The sequence below is a fragment of the Lynx canadensis genome, chromosome B2, assembly GCF_007474595.2.
Source record: "Lynx canadensis isolate LIC74 chromosome B2, mLynCan4.pri.v2, whole genome shotgun sequence".
Lineage (NCBI taxonomy): Eukaryota > Metazoa > Chordata > Mammalia > Carnivora > Felidae > Lynx > Lynx canadensis.
Genome location: NC_044307.1, coordinates 85,310,820 through 85,317,881, shown reverse-complemented (window position 1 = coordinate 85,317,881; position 7,062 = coordinate 85,310,820). Strand labels below are relative to the sequence as shown.

General features: G+C 37.2%; 1 pseudogene; it reads right to left on the bottom strand.

Moving 5' to 3' along the window:
• Nucleotides 1-5,924: 5,924 nt before the first annotated feature.
• Nucleotides 5,925-6,370, bottom strand: LOC115514963 (annotated as a pseudogene).
• Between the last annotated feature and the right edge of the window lie 692 nt (nucleotides 6,371-7,062).

Genomic DNA, 7,062 nt, shown 5'->3' with positions numbered 1-7,062 from the left:
TATAAAGATCTAAGTATAATAAAATTCAGATGAAATAAGAACTAAAAAAGATATGATACACTTGCCAACTAGAGAAAATGATTAAAAATATTAATGAGGTCAGATAAGATTTGCTGGAGGAATAAAATTCTTATTAACCAAAGTTCTTTAACAAAAACCAGTAGATACACAATTACATATAGTATACACACAATTATGTTTTAAGTATAGACACATAACCATTGACTACATAGAAAGTCTGTTTACGGTAGTTATTAGGAGCACAATCCTTAGGCTACCTCTGCTTTGACTCAAAATCCAACTTTTGCTACTTCCCTACTGCATGGTATTACAAAGCCTGTTCCCTCATCTATAACATAGTCTTTATAGTACTTACTTTATTGTGTTTTAATGAGACTTAAATGTGATAATCCATGTAAAGCTAGCACAGTGCCTTGAAAATAAAGAATCCCATAAAAGTTACACACTGACCACTTGTGATAGGCACATGGTATGGAGTTTACAAGCAGAGATTGGGAGAAGAAATGAAAAAATATATTCTGGCTGAGGGAATACTGTTGTAAGTGCAAGGAGTTCTGAATGAAGCAGTCTGCTTGGAGATAATGGTTGGTATGGCCTAAATGCTAAATGCAAGGTCATGGGATGAAGCAGAAGATGATACTAACATTCAGATAAGCTTTTTTTTGGAGGATGCATATCTTTCTTTTGTGAATAGCTTTATTATTTTTCTTATAAAATTTTAGTATACACTTAATACTAATCTCCAATAAGACACTAATCAGAGCACAGGCTAGGTATTTTATACCAGGAGTTATGGAGCTGACCAAGAAGGAGCTCTGGGCTAGAGAATCAGAAGGAGGCAAGTTAAATCTCTTTGGAATAGCAGTGATGGTTTCCTTGGAAGATATCAAGAAAAAAAAAAAAACTCTCAAGAATGAACAAAAGGGCAGAGTGGACACTAAATCTGGACATGTTGATTAAAATTACTTCTTTATAAGTAATAGAAATCCACTCTAAGTAATTCAAGCCAGAAGGGAATCAATGGAAAGCATTTAGCAGGTCTCACAAAAATAATACAGTCTAGAAAACCCAGCTGAGTAAAGATCAATAGTCATGGACACCCAAGATCTGGGTTAAAAAACACAGGAACAACTAATTTCCAGTTTTATCCCAGCACAATGCTGACTTAGCTTTCTATGTTTAAGGATGGATTCCAGGGAAAAAGAACAATTGATCTGTGTAGACTGGGTCATTTTCAACACCACAAAGAAGCGTAGCACCTAGGTTAATATTTCAGCCTTCAACCTGATTGTGGTCAAAGAATGTCTTGTAGTTCCCCCAAAGGAAATTGGCCTTTATTGCCAAAAGAAAAGAAAACAGATGTTAGGCAGCCCTTCCTCCCACTCCCAACACACACACACACACACATACACACACACACACACACACACACACACTAACTGCCTTTTAATACACAGATTCAAGAGTTTGAAATCAAGTACGTAAGGAGCCAGAGTGAAGAGTATGGAAATGTGAGGGAGAGTTCTAAAGACTGAAGTGAGGCATTGTAGGCAGCTCAATTTTGTGAAGGGTTATTGTTTTTCCTTAAAGGAATAGTGGAGTGGAAAGCCATGTTCCTGACTTGGTGAGTTCACGATCAATAGAGGTTTCACTTCAGTTATTTTTGTATCTGAGAACTTAGACCTGTATGTATGTTGTAGCGCTTAAAACTTACAAGGGTAAAAGGGTGAATTAGCAAAATGATAGCTCTTTTATGTTTTCTTTTTCCTTCATTTTATATCAAGTCCCTAAGGTAGATTCCTTGAAATGAAAATTTATAAACATTTAAGAACTCTGGAGAAGATCAGTAACTATTCCAGAATAAAATTTTATAAAGGGCTGACTTCTGATTTCTGATTCCTTACTTGGAAGTCACCACTCTACTCCAACAAGTAAGAAACTGAACACATAAAGCAACAAATTATAGATTCATAAGAGAAGGGAGGACACAGGGCACACCAATGTCCCCAGTGGTGGAGAGTCACAGAAAAGAATACACAGTGAGAGCACAGCAAAAAAGACTTGTGAGTAGAAATAGCTGATAATTAGTACAGGAAGAGAGAAACCTGAACTGTGACTGATGAATTACAGGAGGCTCAGTGTGGACAATTCTGAGAGTTAAAAACTCTGCAGGGACCCACTCAGTCACTCTACCCCCACAACCGTGTGTGTTTTACCTCCAGAGACTCAACTGGTTTCCCACAATACGTATTGGAGGAAAATCTCCTTCAGCTTCTGGCAGGGGGAGGGGAAAAGTAACTATGTTGATACATATATCTGAATGCTTTGTTTTTCTTTTTTAATTTTTTTTTTCAACGTTTATTTATTTTTGGGACAGAGAGAGACAGAGCATGAACGGGGGAGGGGCAGAGAGAGAGGGAGACACAGAATCGGAAACAGGCTCCAGGCTCTGAGCCCAGAGCCTGACGCGGGGCTCGAACTCACGGACCGCGAGATCGTGACCTGGCTGAAGTCGGACGCTTAACCGACTGCGCCACCCAGGCGCCCCTAAATGCTTTGTTTTTCTTAACAAGGCCTGCCCTCAAGGGAAACTAGTTAATCAAAACCTAACCTGCTGGGGAATTATCAGTCTAACTGAATCAGAGGAAAGAAAAATGCAAACTTCAGCCTACTCCAGCCATCCTGTCTAGCCTAAGGGGAGGAAAAACAAAAACAAACAAACAAACAAAAAAAGGTTAAGGTGAAGAAAGACTTGAGTTCACAGTCCAGAGGCACAGGCCTCATTAAAAGACTGGAGACCATATGTTTTCACTCTTATGTGGATCCTGAGAAAGTTAACAGAAGACCATGGGGGAGGGGAAGGAAAAAAAGAAAAAAAAAAAGTTATAGAGGGATGGAGCCAAACCATAAGAGACTCTTAAAAACTGAGAATAAGCTGAGGGTTGATGCGGGGGTGGGAGGGAGGGGAAAGTGGGTGATGGGCATTGAGGAGGGCACCTGTTGGGATGAGCACTGGGTGTTGTGTGGAAACCAATTTGACAATAAATTTCATAGTAAAAAAAAATAAAGGACTGGAGACCTAATCATAGGACTGTAGAAAACTCCCCTCACCCCACACCTCTCTATCTAAAAGTCTAGTTATAACAATTATTTACAGTAGTTCTTTACATAATGTCTGGCTATCAAGAAAAAAATATAAGGCATATCAAAAGGCAAAACAACACAATTTGAAGAGATAGAGCAGGCGTCAGGATCAGGCATGGCAGGGATGTTAGGGTTCTCAGACCAGGAATTTAAAACAACCACGATTCATATTTTAAGGGCTCTAATGGATAAAGTAGACAGCATGCAAGAACAGACAGGGAAGGAAGCAGAGAGATGGAAATCCTAGGAGAGAATAAAAGAGAAAAGATTTTGGTAATCAAAAACACTATAACAGAAGTGAAGAATGGTTTTGATGGGTTTATTAATAGACTGCATGGCTGAGGAAAGAATCTCTGAACTAGAGGATATAGTAATAGAATCCTGAAAAAATTGAAAAGCTAAAAGACTATGTTATCTATAAGAAACCCACTATTAATATAAAGAAACCTCTCGATTAATAGTAAATGGATGTCATGAAAAGACATGAAAGAACCTTAAATGCATATTACTTAGTGAAAAAAGCCAATCTGAAAAGCCTGCATACTGTACAATTCCAACTTGATGACATTCTGGAAGAGACAAAGTTATGAGAATAAAAAGATCAGTAGTTTCTTAAGGGTTGGGAAAGACAGATGAATAGGTGGAACATAGAGCAGTCTTATGGCAGTGAATATACTGTTTCAAGTTATTTCTGAATAAAATAGTAATCAAATTACTGTATCATCAGCAGCATGGACTAACTCTAACCTCAAAACAAACACAGATGATGGGTATTATAAACAAAAACACCAACCCAGTGTAATCCAACATAAAACAGATTCTCCTCTCATTGTGAAGTTTGTATGTATGTTTTTAATCTAAAAATAACCACCCTGTTTGAGCCTGTTCTGATAACACTGGATATAGAAACAGCAGTAACCAAAATCCTCTCACTTTGAGCGTATGGTGAGTCCCAGGAGATTTAGCCAACAAACCTATAAAGAAAATTGTGGTGAAAACTTTTTTCTATAGTGGCCTATAATCAAAGAACTTTGAGAGAAGATAGCTTTAAAAACATTCATGGAAACTAAATCTTATTTAGTGTCTAATGCTAGTCACAACCACCATACCTGCATATAAAGACTAAAACCATGATTTCATTAATTTCTTTCCTCACTGCAACCCTTTTAAATAAGCATTGTTATCTTTATCATACAGATTTTTTAAAAAAGCTGCATTGAAGCTAAAGAATGTTCACAAGTTCATGAATCATTATGTGGTGGTAGAACTATGGTTTTACCCCATATCTTGTGGCCTTTTTACTTATAGCAATACAAAAAGAACATTAATCTATAAACGTTCCAGAAGACTCTGTATACCAGATCTCTTAGCAAAAGTCTCATTTATTCTAATTCTGTCATCTTAGATAAACAGTGAAAAGGTGAAAATAAAAGTCATGTAAGGCTAATAGACAATCGAAAATTGATATGGTTTTTTTTTTTTTGTTTGTTTGTTTTTTGTCTTTGAAGGCCTTAGTTAAGGGTATCTGGAGAAAATCAAAGGAAGTATTTAGATACTATCTGATTCAGTGGCAGCAGTGATAAACTTTACTGGCCAACACTAACATATCAATAATAATCTGTGCCATTTATTCAACTTGAACCATTACCTAAGCATTGTAAGACAAGTGTTGGTTGAAATATTATTCCACAAATTTTCCAGAAAAAAAACAAAATGATGCCCTTACAAACGAAGTGCTGAGACCTGTATAGCTCAAATTAGTGAATTCTAAAGACATTGAATTACTTAAGCATTTTCTCTACCAAATATTTTTTGTATATAGTTTTTATTAAAGTTAATCTAAATTGTTTTTATTTGGTTAACTTGAGAAAGCACTGCCAAAAAAAAAAATCTAACAAAAACCAAAGTTGAATCTCAGGCATGTGAGACAAGAGGCAGCTGTGGTCTGGGGAAAAATTAATTAGACAAAGGCTTAAAGGTCTTGGGTTTGAATTTCCACTCATCCATTTATCAGCTGATATTCATGGATAAATTATTTGGCCTTTTTGAGCTTTATGTCCCTTTATGAAGATGTAGATGATAAAACATCCCTTAAATAAAGCTTTTCAAAATTTGCAACCCAATAAGATTTTTGTACATATGGGTATATTCTTAGGTGTTTTATAATTCTTAAAATTTTACACAACTATCATAAGGGTATCAGGACACCTCCTAATAGTTTGAAAATTACCAAATTAGACTATTTCAAAATAATTATAAGAAATTGACTCTAAAGGACTATATAGTTCAGTGAACAAATTGATTCTTAAATGTGAGTCTGAACTCAGAGCATGAGAATAAAATACTATCTTTCAAATAATATATTCAAATAATCAGGTGTGCTGAAGCCATGCATTTCTCTGCTTCATTTTCCTATTTCTGTTTGTGTCTGTTTTGTCTTGGAAAACAACAGGGTGGCTCCATGAGAAAGAAGTTGTTTTTAATAAACAAATAAACAAGAGATTTTGGGTTAAACAAGGCAAAACTATGTCTTAAGTTCAGGAACACAGTATGTTAAAATGTTATGTGACTATCAAAACAACAGAATAGCCTTTTTCTCCATAGTTTTATTTTTTACAGGGCTTTTCATTGTTAACATGGTGGGCTTTGTATTAGTTGTTTGGAGGAAGAACCTATTATTATTTCTCGCAGCTAGAACACATGCGGTGTAATTTGCACACTATCTAAAGCAGTATATAGAGTTGTTTTCTGACACCCTGTCATGAAGAAACACCTATAGCTAATGCATGCTCTAAAGGGAGGTCTGTGAAAACAAGTTGTAAATATTCCATGGTGAGCACCACCTGGTCACAGCGGTTCCGGATGATCAGGGCATCAGTGACCTGGTGCAGGTACGATTGTCCTTGGGGTCCTTGTCCAGGAACTCCATGATGTCCAGGAGACTGGACATACCAGCTGTGGACCAGCTTCACCAAGGGTGTGCTCAGCACTCTGTCAGGAAGCAGGTTGATCTCTTCATGATGGCCAGGCACAGGGGCTTCCCCTGCCTGAGGAAGGTGAATGGTTTTCTCACAGGCATTGCTGGACCCAAAGTCCAGAAACTGCTTCATCGACAGGGGACAGGGAGAACTTGCTGAAGTGTTCCATGTACTTGGGGGCTCCTGCCAGGGACAGCATTCTTCAGCAGCACGGGGACCCAGCACATGGCAGCGGTGGCCGAGTTGGCATGGCTTGGGATCTGGCTCCAGTACCCGTCCCCCCCGGGCAGCGCTTGCCTTTAAATTTTAATTTTCTATAAATAATATATTTGGTGCCCAGAATATGTCAAATATAGTTCTAGGTATTGAGTATACACATATCAGTTAATCACTCTGGTACTTTTAAAGCTTAAGAAGCGATACGTGTTAAGAGTAGGAACAGGCACAAAGCAGTACCTAGGGTAGTGATGACCCATGTCAGAGGGGAGGAGATTCAGGGATTCTAGAGTCAGTGGAATCCTACTTGGTCAAACAGTGAGCCCTATTCCAGGAAAATTGCAAGGGCTTAACTTTGTTTTGAGGTTGAGTTGCTATCGATTATTGAGCATTTTAGTTCCTTGAGTCTCTGTGATAATGATCAGAAAGAGTTACCTAAATTGCTTTGATTCACAGGTAATTAAATGACTCTCTACCTCACCGTGTGCTATGAAAGAAGATTACACAATTTATCTTGTCTAATAAGGCAGAGAAATAGTAGTGATATGCTATTATGGTGTTTTATTTTTTTAGCACATAAATTAGTGCTAGAAATAAACTTGAAAGAAAAATATTTGAATGTGTAATATCTACTTTTAGAGCACTTTTGTTGAATGTCAATTCATCATGTTTTTCCCTACATTTACTCTATGGGTACTGGTTA